Source organism: Sphaeramia orbicularis, chromosome 3 (genome assembly GCF_902148855.1).
Source record: "Sphaeramia orbicularis chromosome 3, fSphaOr1.1, whole genome shotgun sequence".
Lineage (NCBI taxonomy): Eukaryota > Metazoa > Chordata > Actinopteri > Kurtiformes > Apogonidae > Sphaeramia > Sphaeramia orbicularis.
In genome coordinates this window covers 50,863,336-50,879,200 of record NC_043959.1, presented here as the reverse complement: position 1 = coordinate 50,879,200, position 15,865 = coordinate 50,863,336, and the positions used below count along the sequence as shown (strand labels likewise).

The following is a 15,865-nucleotide window of genomic DNA, read 5'->3' as shown; positions in this document are numbered from 1 at the left end:
CTTTGATAAGTTTTGCAACAGTAATGTTATTAATACAAATGTAAAATGCAGTTTTTCAGCTTTTTTGATATGTCTTATTTGGACGTTCAGAGCTAGTGAACATGGAAACACTATCATCTGCAACATTTGACAAATGACCGTGGTTGTAGGTCCTTGTTATATATTCAGTTAATGATATATTTTGGAGAAAAAGGTGCTTTTTCTTCAATTTAATCAGTTTGATATAATGATATTTGAGTTACACTAAGCTTTGATGTACATCGACATGGTCAGTATATTAAATATTAAGCCAAATAGTTGATACTGAAAGATGCAAAAATGAAGAGTATAAAATTATAATAAATAGCTATTAATCATCTAGGAAAGACTAAATTACAGGGAAAAAAATAGCATTGAAGTCACCACAAAAAAGATTGTAGGTCTTCAAGGGTTAAAGGTTTTGACATAGAGAAAAGTGAGATTTGTATTTTTTTAATCAGTTCAAAACATTTCAAATTTAGCAGTAATCTGTGAATTTTCTATGATAAAAAAAATCAGAAACAGTTTCAAATCACAATATTATCCACAATAATTGCAATTTGACTTTTTCACCAAATTTTGCTGTCGAGGTTTCAGTGCAAAGAGCCACCGAAAATGTTGCATTTTTACACACAAAGAAAAAGGCAGAAACAACAGACTCAGGCCTCCTGAATAATGACTGGCTATTGACGTGCATGTAAAGACACTCATTAAGACAACCACCACAGCCCACTGGGCTCAGACCCATTGAGTCCAGGGCTGATTTCCATTAACATGTAATTACTAAACACTGATTTGTTGGAAGAAAAAAAACAAAACAAAACAGTAAACAAGTTGATGAAAGCAATACAGAAAAAAACGTACTTGACATTTTCCAACTATTAATACAACTAGAAATAACAATGTTCAAACTAATTAACTAATAAAAATGTATGTGTGCCTGTAGACCATTATATATGAATCCCAAAAATGGCTGCCTTGAAAACTTCCTGATTTATTACCACATTTGACATCATGAATTATTGAAATACAAGCTCTGTTTCAGTTGCAGCATTGTATGTTTGAGTATTGCTGCAGAAAAAGGTTTAGGCCATAGTTCCAACAGCACCAACTAACTCTGGTCTGTGAGATGTTACTGAGGCTTTAAACCAAACTCATAAAACACATAAAAGTGCTACACAGATAAATGTCTCTGCTTAACTGGTTTTCTCCTCTCCTGTCAGAGGGTTAATGGTGATTTACTCACAGTTCGAAGTTTACAGCGCATGATGAAAAAAGGTATTGCTCAAAGACAGTTTTTAGGGCGAGAACATGAAGCGGAATGTAATATGCAACAACCACCCACTCAATGCATTTAAAGTAAGAAATGAGAGCTGGAGTGTTTTCAATGATCCTCAAAAGTAAACTGGTCAAAATCTACTGACACTGTTCAGCATAAGGAAGATTTAGTCACTCAAGTATCAGTTTTATACTTCAACATTTTATCAAGTTGTTTGATATGAAGTGATCAGTGCTGTTCTGACTGTCAACATTAAGTATTAATACAGAAAATTACAGCTGGATGTTAAAAAAAAATATCTCGATGATTTATGACTTCTGGATACATGATCTGAAAACAACACTTGATTGAAAAATAGCCTTTCTTTACTAAAACTATATGCCATAAGCAGATGGAGATTCACATTCACAATTAATACACTGTTACCCATCATGTTGGAATAAAATATTTCCACCTCGTCTATGAAATTATTGTGACAATGTGATTTATTATTGATAGATAAAGTGTAACTGTGACTCAGTATGTAATTATTACACCAGTTCAAAGGTGATTATTGATGTGTCAAAATAGGAATAAAAAGAGGAATGGGTCTGAAAACCAAATTATTTTAACTTTATATGCAAATAAAATCATGAATGAAATTATAAAATTATGCAAATAATGTAAATATGTAAATAGCATTTACATTTTAAGAATGTTTAATTCTAAATTCTATATTTCTATACATATTTAATTAAATGTAAATAAATATAAAAATAAATTAATATTTATTTATATATATTTATATATTTATTATATTTATTTATTTATATACCAAATTTTTCATTTTCCTTCATATTTCAGTCTCACTTGAGGTTTTTTTCCTACCTGTTTTTTGCACTGGTGTGTTGTGTGTTGCTGCTGTCACCTGTGAAATTTCCCCATGGTGGGATCAGTAAAGTCTTATCTTATCTTATCTTTTATCTGATCTTATCTAATCTTATCTTTTATCTTATTTTATCTAATCTTATCTAATCTCATCTTTTATCTCATCTTTTATCTTATCTTTTTTCTTGTCTTATCTTATCTTGTATCTTATTTTAGCTTATCTAATCTTATCTAATCTTATCTTTTATCTTATTTTAGCTTATCTAATCTTATCTAATCTTATCTTTTATCTTATCTTATCTTATTTTATATGCAACAGTGTATATTACAAAAAGAAATGAGGCTGCAATTTGAGGATCTCGACTCTATATTTTGGCATTTTTCAGTTTTCAGAAACAAAACCTTGATTATCAAATGAATTTAATATATTGCCCTGCCCCTCTACAAATTCAAAGTTTTCTGACATAGAAAGACAAAATATTAGGATAAACCACAGAAGATGGATAAAGCCATAGAATAACTCTGCATACCTACATCTTCTATTTTAGTCTTCCTTTCTTTAAATCTTCCATTTTCTCTTGTTTCTGTATCTGTTTTATTCTCTCCTTCCTTCTTCTTCTTCTTCTTCAATCCACTCCCGATAAAACAACCATCTGGGTGCCCTCCTTCAGCTTTATCACACAAATGATGAACAATCATTGTACTGTCAACCCACAAATGTCTGGCTACAGCAATGATGACCCACAGACTGACACCTTGGATAGTCGACCAATTCACATTCATCACGCCTGAACAATGACACCATACTGCATTTTAGATGGAAATAGATTTACCTTTGCATCTATAGACAACATTATGGCTTTGAATTGCTGCAATCTTTCACTGTAGCGAAGGAAATTTACCAGATGTGAATTTGTCTGCTCAGTACAACAATGACAGCAGCAGGTGAGACTCTGTGCACATCTAAATGCTAATGTCATGCTGCTCCTCCAACAAATGCAGTGCCTAATGAGCCGGCTTGGTGAATGGATCTTAAGCCTAAGTAATGGCATAAGTGACAACATATGAAGGCAGAGGAGTCACACACGACGCAGCAGGGTGCTCGGTATGATGGGTATGTTGAGGTCATACATGCATACACTACGACAACCCATACAAACACAACCAGGGTGGGGTCATACCGCCAATACACTGATGCAACATGGCTTGTTTTCTGCAGGATAGCGGCGTACATGACTACATCACAAACATTAAGTATAATTATTTTACGCTGCTACCATCAGCGTTTCACCTTGTTGCTCCCTATAATGATTTTCTCCATCTCAAAGACACATTTCATTTTAATAATGTCACATATCACTGTATTTTACATACATACATCATGGGTTCTGTCTTGCGCTAATGTTGCTACGTTAGCAAATTCATTGAGTTCATAGTGATTCTTTAGCACCTTAACAAGTGCCTGCTTGATCAATGTTAGTGTTTGTAATATGTCTTGGTTCTACTGTTGAAAGGATACGGCCTAACAATGAGTTGAGATTGTGTCACCACATCTTTACAGCAGAAATAACACGTATCACACATGATGGGCTCAGGAGGACATGACTGTGAGAATGTGAGAACTAGTTGCAGTAAATTTGCAGAATGAAGGTGTTTTGTTAAGAAAAGTATACTTTTTGTATTTTGCCGTGCAGCTCGTCAACTCTTTCCTGTTGTAGTTTATCATAAATAGTACTCAGATCATTTTACTTAAGGCGGCCATACACTGTGCGATTATTTCGATCGTTGCACGCAGCTCCATCTCAAACTGTGCGAATCAATCGTAAAGTCAGGCACACGATTCATGTTCTCACACTGTACTGATGCTCGTATGTGACCTGACTGCTCACACTGTAGGACCATACACCAGAGGACGCACCACACGTTCGAGTGTTGTATCCAGAAATACAATGTTAAAATATCAAGGAATCTGGAAGTGCATAGACAATTGTGTATTGGCGTGAGTCACGAAATGGTAGTGCTAAACAAAAACCAACGAGCTGCTTTGGCAATATGTGCCATTATCTGCGGGGAATCGAAAAAGAAGAAAAGACGACGACGTGTTTGGTGCAGGAATTGGTTGGTCAGACGTGGACAGTATGGGCTGTCAGTCCTACAGCAAAGGGAACTAGAGGTAAGCTGCAACAGCTAAACTGCACTAGGCCAATAGCCAGCTACTGTAAGCTTAGAATTAGCTTACAGTAGCTGGCTATTATTGTATTATGCACAGTGTGAGAATTTGAGGCACATGGGCTCGTGGCCCTGCTTTGACACTGCGATACCCTCATGAGGAGCGAGCAGGATTTCAAACAGCTCCGTTTTCTTTGCGAACACACGATTGCTGGTCGTGAGGTGTTAATCGCTTCTCCTTGCCCCATGTACACTGCACGAAGCATGACACACGATTAGAGGCACATCTGGCCTGATCCCAGAAAGAGTCACACGAGTGAGAAATTGTCTCTAAAATCGCACAGTGTATGGCCGCCTTTAGAGCCTTGAAACACTGCAGGACATGTCACAGACAACTCATTATTGCCTGTTTTCTTTTATTATGTCATAACAGTTTTGGGGGCGACACGGTGGTGCAGTGGTTAGCACTCGTGCCTCACAGCAAGAAAGTCCTGGGTTCGATTCCAACACCAGTCAACAGGGGGGTGGGACCTTTCTGTGTGGAGTTTGCATGTTCTCCCCATGTCTGCGTGGGTTCTCTCCAGGTGCTCCGGCTTCCTCCCACCATCCAAAGACATGCACTGATAGGTTAATTGGTTAATCTAAATTGCCCATAGGTGTGAATGTGAGAGTGATTGTTTGTCTCTATATGTTCAGCCCTGCGATGAACTGGCGACTTGTCCAGGGTGTACCCCGCCTTCGCCCCTATGTAGCTGGGATAGGCTCCAAGCGACCCCCGTGACCCTAGTGAGGATAAAGCGGGTTCAGAAAATGAATGACTGAATAACAGTTTTGTTTTTGTTTTTTTTATCAGTGTTGTCAGCTACATATTCATGTAACATGATTAACATTTTAGGAACAAATAGGCCATGTTCCGTTGTGTTCTTAACCTGTAGTCTAATTGCTCCAGTGTCTCTGGATGCACTACATGAAGACTGTGAAGGGTGAGGAACTAATGAGGAAGTAGCTCATTAGTTAAAATGTCAACGGAAAGGCCACAAATATGAGCTGCAAATGAAAGAACAAGGTTAGAGGTGTAAGGAAAAGGGCTGAGGCCAGTCCAATCTGTACCAACACATAGCTGAGTCATATAGGAGAACAGAAAATAGGCACTTTGAGAGGAAACCATTTGAAAAAAAAAGGTACTTATTGTTGTAAAATGTCTAGTATATTAATCATTAAGTAGTACACGCTATTTAACACGTCTGTGCATGATAAAGTCTGTTCAAATTGTGTCATGTCTGTGGGTTTGGCTTTGGTTCTTGCAGCTACAGTATATTCATCATTTCTAAATTAAAGGTAAAACTGTGAAAGCTGGTTGAGTATTGGATCTATTCCAGGCTGACTCCTTCACTCACTGAACTCAAACATGAATAATTTAGCTAAATAAATCAACATTTTATTTACCAACAGTAACTTTTATGAAGAAGAAAGCAACATCAAACATATGGGTTGACTTGTTCTCTGTCTGGCAAAGAGCAGAATTTAAAAGGAAAATCATCCCTCTACAACTGTCATTTAAAGATTTAATTAACACTTAATTTCCACTGACGTTCACTTCTTATATTATCTGCCGTAGCTGTAGGACATGAGGTTAACAACCAGCTCACACAACAGTCAAACATGGGCTATGGTTTTAATTGCCATATGTTTCATTTATGCCATGATTTGCTTAAATTAAGGACTGCGTAAGATTAAAACTCTTAATATCTTACTTGCATTAAAGAAACATATTAAACTGCACAAGGGATGCATTTCAGTTTGTAAAAACTGCAAGAGATACTTTTGTAAACACTACACAGACATAAATCCATCACAATAAAGAGCTATGGTCCTGAAGGAGTAAAAATGGTTACTTTTACAACATCGGTTACATAAAAATGATAAAAGGATTTAGTTTTGAGTCAGATTTGATAAAACACTCTCAAACCTTTCCTCTACTCATCACACGTTACTGTACATATATTTTAAGTAAGAATAAAGTAACTCAAACATTACGGATGACAGGAGTAAAATGCAGCGCATTCATCATGACGATTAGAGTTATGGTAGTGAAGTTTCATCAGTTAAATTTATCTGATGGTTAAATTATAATGGGATAAAGTACATAAAACACAACTGTGAAGGGAAGGAAGACTGATGTCATTCACATGCATGCGGTTAACGGATAAGACTGTTTCACTGCTTCTCTCTCTCGCTGTGGGTGTCGCCCAGAGACAGACTCTTTAGTACCACCCATGATTAATGCAGCTATGAAAGGGTTTCTTTTTCACCCTGCACTGTGGGAGAAGGGGTGCTTTCGTTCTTTCTTTCTCTTGCTTTTTTCTTAGCCATTTCGCTGTCCTCCCAATGTGACCTGATTTAGTCACAGAGTGTGAAACTGATTTAGACTCATTTACATGCTAATGCCATAAAGAGAGGTGAAATGATGTGTACGAATCACCTCATTGATTCAAGGGGACACTATCATACACAGTAAAAAGAAAAAAAAAAAAAAAATCTTCTATTTAAACTGTTACAGCTCAGGCTCATTTTACAGAAATTCAACCAGAAATGCGTAAAAGGCGGCCTGAACTGCTGATCCACATTTTTGCTCAGAACAGGAAAATTCATTATAGTTGCATTTAAGACTGGCATTGCAAGATAGGCTATGTTGCAATTATCGTAATTTGCATATTATTGTAATTTGCAGGTCAATTAAAACATGTTCTTTGGCTAAAATTGAGGTCACACACAAGACTTAAAACAACTAAAAAACAAGTGAGGTTAACAAAAAGATCAGTTTATGATGTGCAAATATGTCAGTACTTAATCAGGATGTAGTTCACTATTAGGTTAAAGTAGATGAAGTAAATAAAGGTAAATAGGTAAATAAATGTTTTCAGCTCCTGACCACAGAACAGCTTTTATTTATATTTACTGCTGTGTATATTTATGAGTCCTCTGACCAAAATGACATCCTGGGTTATTTCTTTCTACCCTCTGATGTGACCCATAACCGGCGGCAGACACTTTTATATATGAATTTACGTGTCTGTGGTTCTCAAACTGCTGATATAATGCTGCTTTCCTCACCTCGGGTTTTCTGTTGAGAAAAACCTTAGAGAACACAAGGTAATGGTTCAGAACTACGTAATTTTAACCCAGAAAGACCCAAACACCCACCGGCGACCAAAACTATCTAGATATGTAAAATGTGTAATACCTGTTGATCCATTAATTCTATCAATACATGTAAATAATTGGGGGAAAATGCAGTATGTCATCTTTTCATGGCCATCAGATATGACCCATTTGGACGTTCAGAGGCTTTGTAGTGAACGTGGAAACACCATCATCTTCTACAACATTGATTCACCTGTAAAACCCATGGAGTTGGATCAATGACAGTGAATGGAGACACTTGTTTTTATGCTCAGTTATTGATATCTTTGCGAAAAAGTCACTTTTTCATCAGTTTTCTTTGTTTCTAATATAATAACCCTCAACTTTAATCTGAGTTTTTATGAACATCTATATGATCGACAAATTAAATAAAGGAAAATACCTGATTTTCGCTGAAAAAAAGGAAAAATACAGAGGATAATATTATAATAAATGTTGATCAATTAAGAAAGGTTAAATGGAGAGGAAAAATTTCTTTGGGATGTGCCATAAAAGTAGCACTGGGTCTTTCTGGGTTAAGACAATGCTTCTTCAAAGAGTCACATATGATAAATGATAATGATAAATGCCCAAAGACAAATATGATCCATTTTGTTTTTAAGGATGATCTCAATTGTTTTGCATTTAAATGGCTGAACGGATAGGGACTGGGCTGCTCGAAGACAATAGAAATATGCACCGTATGTATGATTATCGGCACAATTTAGTGGCCGATAGCTTCTCCACTAAAACTGCTGACTTTGAAGGTTTCACCTAATTCTCTGGCGGGTTAGTTTGATGTTCAGTTCCAGAGTTATTGATTAATTACCTTGAGCTTGAAGATAAATTCAGCGATTATCCAGTTTCTAATGAAGTGGAAAACTCTGTTCGCATGGGAATAGGATAACCCGAAGACCTCCGGTGTCTGTTTTTTACTCAAATGTACTTATAGTGTACTCCAGTTGTGATTTCAAGGCTCAGCACTTACAGACACAGATGAAACGCAGAAAATGGTTCCTTACCGTATGTTTTCATGCATATCACCATCTTTTGAGATGGCGTTTTTCTGAAGGATTTGTTTACTCTTGCAGTGAATCTCCATGCTACATTTCACCAAGAGCCTCCTGAATTTCTACCAAAACCCTTTTAAAAGTTTCATTCATCAACACTAGATATCCTCTATAGTCCCAGACCAGGAATAAGCTGAATGAATATGTAAAGGACACTAAAAACAATGCAAATCCATACAGTACTATTATCAGAGGACCTCTTTGTTTCATGAATGGGGTTGGTCGTTTGTGGTGGATTTTTTTATTTTTTTTTAGTTACAGACATGCCAGATTCACATGGGATTAAGATCAATTATTACACATTACCAGAGATTACAAGGTAATAACTGTACCATGTGAAAATGGTTGTTGTGTATTTTTTTGCAGGAGAAGAAGGTAAAAGCAGGGATGATGACCGATTGATCAACTATTCGCTTCGTCCTGCTCCATAGTTCGTTATAATATCAGCCTTTAAAAACCCACTATCAGTCGACCTCTTGTGTGAAGATCTGTGGAATTTTAATGTGCGTTAAAAGTTCGAAGCCGCATTTACAGTTACATAACGTGTGTCTAAAAATTGAAAGTCACAGGAGATGCGGTGTGTGTTTTGAGGACCTCCGGCTGTAGATAACATGGCCTTGGCATTCGTGCTGGACTCAGGCCTGTGAATGTGAATTATACATGTAAATGTTGCATCGCTCAGGCATTTAGAAGTCTTCATCTCTCACAAACTGTGCGTTCTCAACAAGCTACAGTCTCAGTATTGATTGCCTAAAGGAACAGCTTACTGATGTGTGGAAAAATGTCAAGGGAGTAAGGACAAGTGTTTGATGTATTGTGAAGATGGTTTTTCATGCCATAAATGGGTTTTACAGCAGGGCTAGAGGAGGACAGAGAGTAGTCACAGACAGTAAGAGGCAAATATTGAAAGGAAAACATCATGTACTTGAGATGGAGGTTGACGTGTCCTGTGACAGTCTGCTTGTTCATTTATCACCAAACTGTTACATATATATTTCAGGTTTAGCGTGGATGTAAACAATACTGAAAGTATCTACGTGTCCTGTATGAACCCATCGCAAAGCTCCGGAGGTTCCTGTCCAACAACAAAACAACCGTTCAAAGACCCGAACGCATTTTAAGACCTGTCAGGAACAATGAGACAGGAAATGTTGAAACACTGTCCTCTTAACCATGCCTGACTGATCCACAGGATGTGACCCGCTTTCTTCATGGTTTCATCACTGCTTAATAAAAGGGCAGTAATAAAATGTTTGATCTTTGTTAACACATCAGTGAATGCAACATTCGACCTCTCAAAGACCTATCAAGTCACCTAAGTTTGATATTATCCCCCGGATGAACGCTATTGGCTATAGCTTTGTCTGCAAATCAAAGTAGTCTACGGAGGGTTTAAAGGAAAAACATGACAGGGCCAGAAACATGGATCACAGTTTCCACAAAAAAAAGAAATTGAAAGAGACAGCGCTGTCAAAACAACGTCAGTATCAGTAATACGGCTGTCATATTCATATGTTCTACTAGAGCGATGGCAAGAGCTGGACAACCAGGACTGACCGTTGCACCTCAGGACAAAAAAAGGACAACCAGGTCAGAATGACTCACTGCATGCGGCATTTTATTAATACCCATTAACTTGTTTTGCCTGGATGGAGGTTATATTTGACTTGTAGGGTGTTATGGTTGATGATAATGTAGTGCCGGTTCTGTGGTAAATACACTAGTGGAAAAAATGTTTTTGGATGCACTATGCATTTGTGATATATTGCACTAAGAATCACTCTGATGTCATTGAACTCTGCCAAGTATTGTTCCATTCTCCAAACCCACATGTTCTCTTCTGCACATGCTCTGTTCTATCAAGGTCAAAACTGGATGTTTCAGCAAGACAACAAAACATATCCAGCGCATTACATGTTGAAACTGTCAAGACTTGTATTTGTTGTTGTTGTTGTTGTTGTTGTTGTTGTTGTTGTTGTTAACATAAAACAAAAACAAAAAAATTAATTCCATTTGTTTGTTTCTGTGTGATGTAGCCACACCTTTAGAAACACAAAAATGATTTTCTGCAAATATTTCATGATAATATTTGGGATTATGTAAAGTGTATCAAAAAACTTTTTCCCTAACTGTATTTTGGTGTAGTGTGTAATGTAGTTTTAGTATGTTTGTAAATTATTTTCTTGCTGTTTATTTGACTGTTGATGTTTACATCCAACTGACTCTGTAAAGCCCTTTGAGATAACCTTGTTGTGATATTGGGCTATACAAATAAAATTGAATTGAAATTATCTATATCATAATACTGGAAGGTCTCTGAGCGTGTGTGTATGTGTGTATGTGGACAGTTCTGAAAAATTCAGACGTTTTTAACTGGCCAATTTGGTACCTACAGTTGAGGAATAATCCCATCTCCACATTAAATATCTCGGCAAGTTGATAGGACCAATATTTTGGGAGATATTAGTCATGTTGGAATACAGTAGCCTTACAATCGCATTGCTCGGTTGACCGGAAGCGCAGTACCACGCTGCATGATGGGAAATGAAGTTAAAAACAGGAACGACGCATTTACTAATGTCAGTCCCTAGATATCTGTATTAATAACGCGCTAGTATTATACTGTTGTTTGGTCTATATTGCATGTTGATCATTTAAATTTTAGTGTTTTGATAATATTGTTAATGTCAAAACCAGACTGGACAAGAGTTGAAAATCAGAAAGTCTTTCTTCCCCTGTTCCTTCATGTCAGGTCTGGCATCAAAATGCGGTTCAACCAAACTCAAAATAAAGACAGTAGAATATCAAGGGGAGCCTCATATACTTTATGAAGTTTCCCTTGGCAAAGCAAATTTGTTCAGCACAAAAAGGCAGTCAGACTAACATTCTGCTGTTATGGTGCTGGACAAGACAAAAAAAAAGAAAAAGAAAATCAGAAAGTTACAAACTCTCTACAGCACATTAGTTGCATTCTTTGTATTGAAACTATAAACTGTATCCCTATTCTATTCTATTCTATTCTATTTAAAGCAAATTATAGCCTTGGTCAGATCATATTGTAGGCAGAACTTAAACTATGTTATTTTGCTCATCCTTTTAAAAGAATGAATCAGTCAGAAAACCATTTTCCTTGTGCTGAACAGTGATTGTGAATATGCCATAAAATGTGAGGACAAACAACTAGTGGTGAGCTGAAAAGAATATTAAGGTCCCTACTGTGCAAACAAAGATGAGCAAAGGTACATATTGTGAAGATATATATTTGGTTACCGTGCTATTTCATCCTGCTTTATGAAACAGAACCTGTCAGAATAGAGGGCTTCAGCATATTTTCAATCAGAATATGTAAATGCAAAACGCTTCTGTCAGCTCTAAACTCTTTTTTTTGCTATTGACCACTCTAGCTTTCTGCAACAAACTTTCTGCCTAGGTTTTATTTTATATTGTGCTTTATACAGCTGACTGTGAAATAAAACTACATGTGAGTCAGAGTGCACGTATGGCTGAGAAGGCGACACAAAGCTCTAAATTTGCTATTTCAGCTGTAAAATATATTTCGGGTTTTTTACTCTCTGGATGTAAATCAACATTTTTGTCAAACTAGACATGGAAATAGACAATAAGGGTTGATTCTGGAAATGCAAATGTTGTATGGGACTACAAAATGATATTAGGAATTGCACAACAACAAATGCAACTGACTAAGATTAATGAAGACTGGTTTAGATTCTGTGTAAGACTCCACGTAAGATGAATTGAGATATCTAGGCTGCAAATAGTCATAACCATTTTTCAGCACTTTCTAACATTCTTTAGGATTAATCGTTAGCAAAACAATTTTCAGACAATTTAAGAAAAATTATAGTAATTTACTGCTGCTGTCTTGCAAATTAAAAGCTTTATCCAAATTGTGCAAGAGAGTAGATGTTTTGCCTTCAATCTTCAGTATTCTCTGTATGACTGGTTCCTCTTATTGTATACAAACATTGACATATCAGATTTACTAAAATGCACAATGACTGGATTATATCAACATTTACGATTAGTGTGGGTTGTAGTTCCACATACTCTACCCTATCTGCAGTGCCTCAGCACTTCTCTGCTCGCTATAGTTAACACACAGCAATAATGCGTTTCCCAGCTTGTCCTCTGCATGCTGGACCGTGTGTTGCTATAATTGCTCACACAAAGCCTTTCCAAAGCATTGCAATTGTGCATAACAACACTGCAGCACCTCTTATCTCACAAAAGCCTCATTACAAATAATCGTTTCAGTTGCCTTTTGCCTTTGTCACACTTTCACACAACATGAACGGCAACACCCACCTATTGTCATATAAATAGGTTTTATCACCTTAAATCTTTTTTTTTTTTTCACCCCAGGACACAGATAGTCTGCTATTAAACTTTCAACCCCCTCAATATTATGAGTAATGCTAAGAACATAAATGTTTAGCATGTTAAATCCTTAGCTTACAGAGCAAAGCCTTTAAGAAGATATTACACATGATATTATATAATGGATAACTGATTTCCCTGTGGTTCTTCCATCCAGTATACTACAACAGCTACATTTCTGCTAAAGGCTATTTTTATTTGGCTGGATCTAGTAACAAGTACGCTTAGATTAATTATCTTGATAAACTAATGATTAAATCACAGATTTCTAAGTAGTTATTTTTATCGTTCCTAATTCGTGCAGCAGGGCTGGAGGGTGTTTCCCTTCCCTGCCTCCTCTCCCAGAGTCAGATTTAGTATCCTCCGGCTGCAGCATGAATAGGATCCCAGCAGGCTGCAGGGAGAGTGTTTTGTCCTTCAGTGCAAGTGCTACACAGATCTGTAGCTACAGAGGTGGTGAGACAAAGCAGGGCAGTGAAACAGATATGCACAGCAGGACAGAGTAGAGGAAGTGAGGTAAAGGTGGGAATGGAAGGGAGGCATAAAACTGACCGAAACATAACAAGGCCGATTAAACGACATGACATCTCCGCAACCAACACGGCAGAAAATCAACATGCTATGTGCATCCTCTAAGGCCTTGTAGGTTTCTATCATGGCTCTCCAGGGTCCCTTCACTTTCTCTAATAGCTTTGCATTACTCTCCTCTATCTGCCCTCCCCTATAGCTCTGGTCATCACTCCTTACTCAGCTGCGCCACATCCATTGTTCTCTTTCTCGTTCTGTCTGTTCTCCACACCCCTCTGTACAAGCCTCTCTTCAATCTTCACACTGTACGTCTTTGATTGAATCAGCTTTAGTGCACTCTGTACACACTCTACACACTCTTATCAGTTTCATGTCGGCGTGAAACCCTCGACAGTAAAACTTACTTTAATAAAAATCTAAACTTTTTTCTGTTGTTTTTCTTTGTAACACAACGTGTGCTTCATTAGCTGCAGTTATCCTGCAGAAACAGTAATAATAATAATAATAATAATAATAACAATAATAATAATAATAATGGTTATGGATTAGATTTATATAGTGCTTTTCTATGAATGCACAGTCAAAGCACGTACAGTGGATCCATTATTCACTCACTCACACATTCACACTCTGGTGGTGGTAAACTATGAAGCCACAGCTGCCCTAACACTTAAAGATGTATTTTAAATCTGCACGAGTACATTTTCTATCTTCTTTCATGTCTGTACAGGTAAATCGATAAAGTGTTTTTCTGTTGTGCTGGATAACATTTTGTTAAATCATTTGTTTTACTGCATCACTATTCTAAACCTGATGCAGCAAAACATACACTGTATATTCTCCACTTGGGACCATACTACTGATATTTGTGTTCTGTTAACGCCGCTCAGCCTGAAGAACAGCATACAAGTGGTTCGCTGCTACTGAGACCCATTCTGCCAGGTTTGGTGAGGACAGTACAGTATATGTCCATAACGATGCATGATGGAAAACACACCCTGTGCGTTTGTCCCCTGCCTCCAGTGAACAATGAACATCCAGACACAACGCCTGTCAGCAGCTGCCCTCCCCTGTGACCAGCCCTGGCACACAGTGGTACACACAGCAGCCACTAAAGGAAAAGACAAATCCTCTACCAAATATAGTCTGTGGACGTTTACAGGCTGTGCACACCATTACTTACAGAAACTGCACAGGTCTCAAATCCAGAACCCTGTTTTCCTCAGCTATTCTGGGGGACTTGAATGCAGAGTGCTGTGCCTCACACACTTCATAACCTCTGTGGTGTTAATAGTACAACAGAGGAGGGGAAAACAACTGGATTTTCAAAAAAACACATTTATGGGGGGATAAAATGTAAAGTATACTAAAGAAAATAAGGGGTTATTGTGAGTGGGTGAGCCACATCCACCAAGGGAAAAAGCATGAGTTGCCTTCACATCCGTAAGGAGCCGTTTAATAAAACGATAAAAGGACGAAATAAAGCATTAAGGACACTTAAAAATTAATGACCTTCATTATATAATGGTACATTTTAAAGGCCTGTGGTAAAATGACTACAATCGATCATTTTAGGCGTAGACTATTGGCAGCGCATGGATGAATCACGGGTATTGAAACATTAGGTGTGAACGGACCTCAAACGCATCTCCAGTATTTTCACGGAGTTACACAGGAATAAATACAGTCTGAATTATATACACCAGTGGCTGTTTTTGTCCTGCTGTGAACACGGATGCTAAGGGCAGACTCGGATCAGCATCCATCCGTCCATCCATCCATCCATCCATCCGGACGGAGGAGGAGGAGGAGGAGGAGGAGGAAGGGGGATACTACCGACGATTATTCACTCTGGTGTTGATATAGTTGTATTTATATACATATAAAAAAAATATGGACGCCTTACCTGGGTGATTTCATATGCCTTTGAGTCACCTCCGTACGGTCTGTGCTGTCAGGGTCGGTGCTGGCTGCTGGAGCATCCCTCAGTGTGGATCTGAGACACGGAGCGTACGGAGCACGGAGGCTGAGAGACGCCCCGGAACGAGCATAACAGAAGACGAGCCCACTGCAGTTGTCTGGTCTGTGGATAAACCCACAGGAGAGAGAGAGAGAGAGAGAGAGAGAGAGAGAGAGAGAGAGAGAGAGAGAGAGAGAGAGAGAGAGAGAGAGAGAGAGACCCCACCCGGCCGAGGATTCTGGGACCCCATCCGTACCCCACATAATAGGATACTTGTTTACACTACATTAAATAGTGGAACTAACAAAACACTGGCTTTTCAGTGGTTCTATCTTCACTTTATTAAATTCATGATAAATTTAAAAACAAAAACTCTTTACTTCACTATCTTTG

At 37.7% G+C, this 15,865-nt stretch overlaps 1 protein-coding gene across 1 annotated transcript in view; it reads right to left on the bottom strand.

Annotated features, from left to right (window-relative positions):
- The window catches only part of apba2b (amyloid beta (A4) precursor protein-binding, family A, member 2b), a 94,004-nt gene extending 78,439 nt beyond the window's left edge, over positions 1-15,565 (bottom strand). The window contains exon 1 of the mRNA XM_030124033.1: positions 15,419-15,565. The gene's annotated coding sequence lies outside the window, so the exon portion shown is untranslated. The remainder of the gene's footprint in view (positions 1-15,418) is intronic.
- Positions 15,566-15,865: the final 300 nt, after the last annotated feature.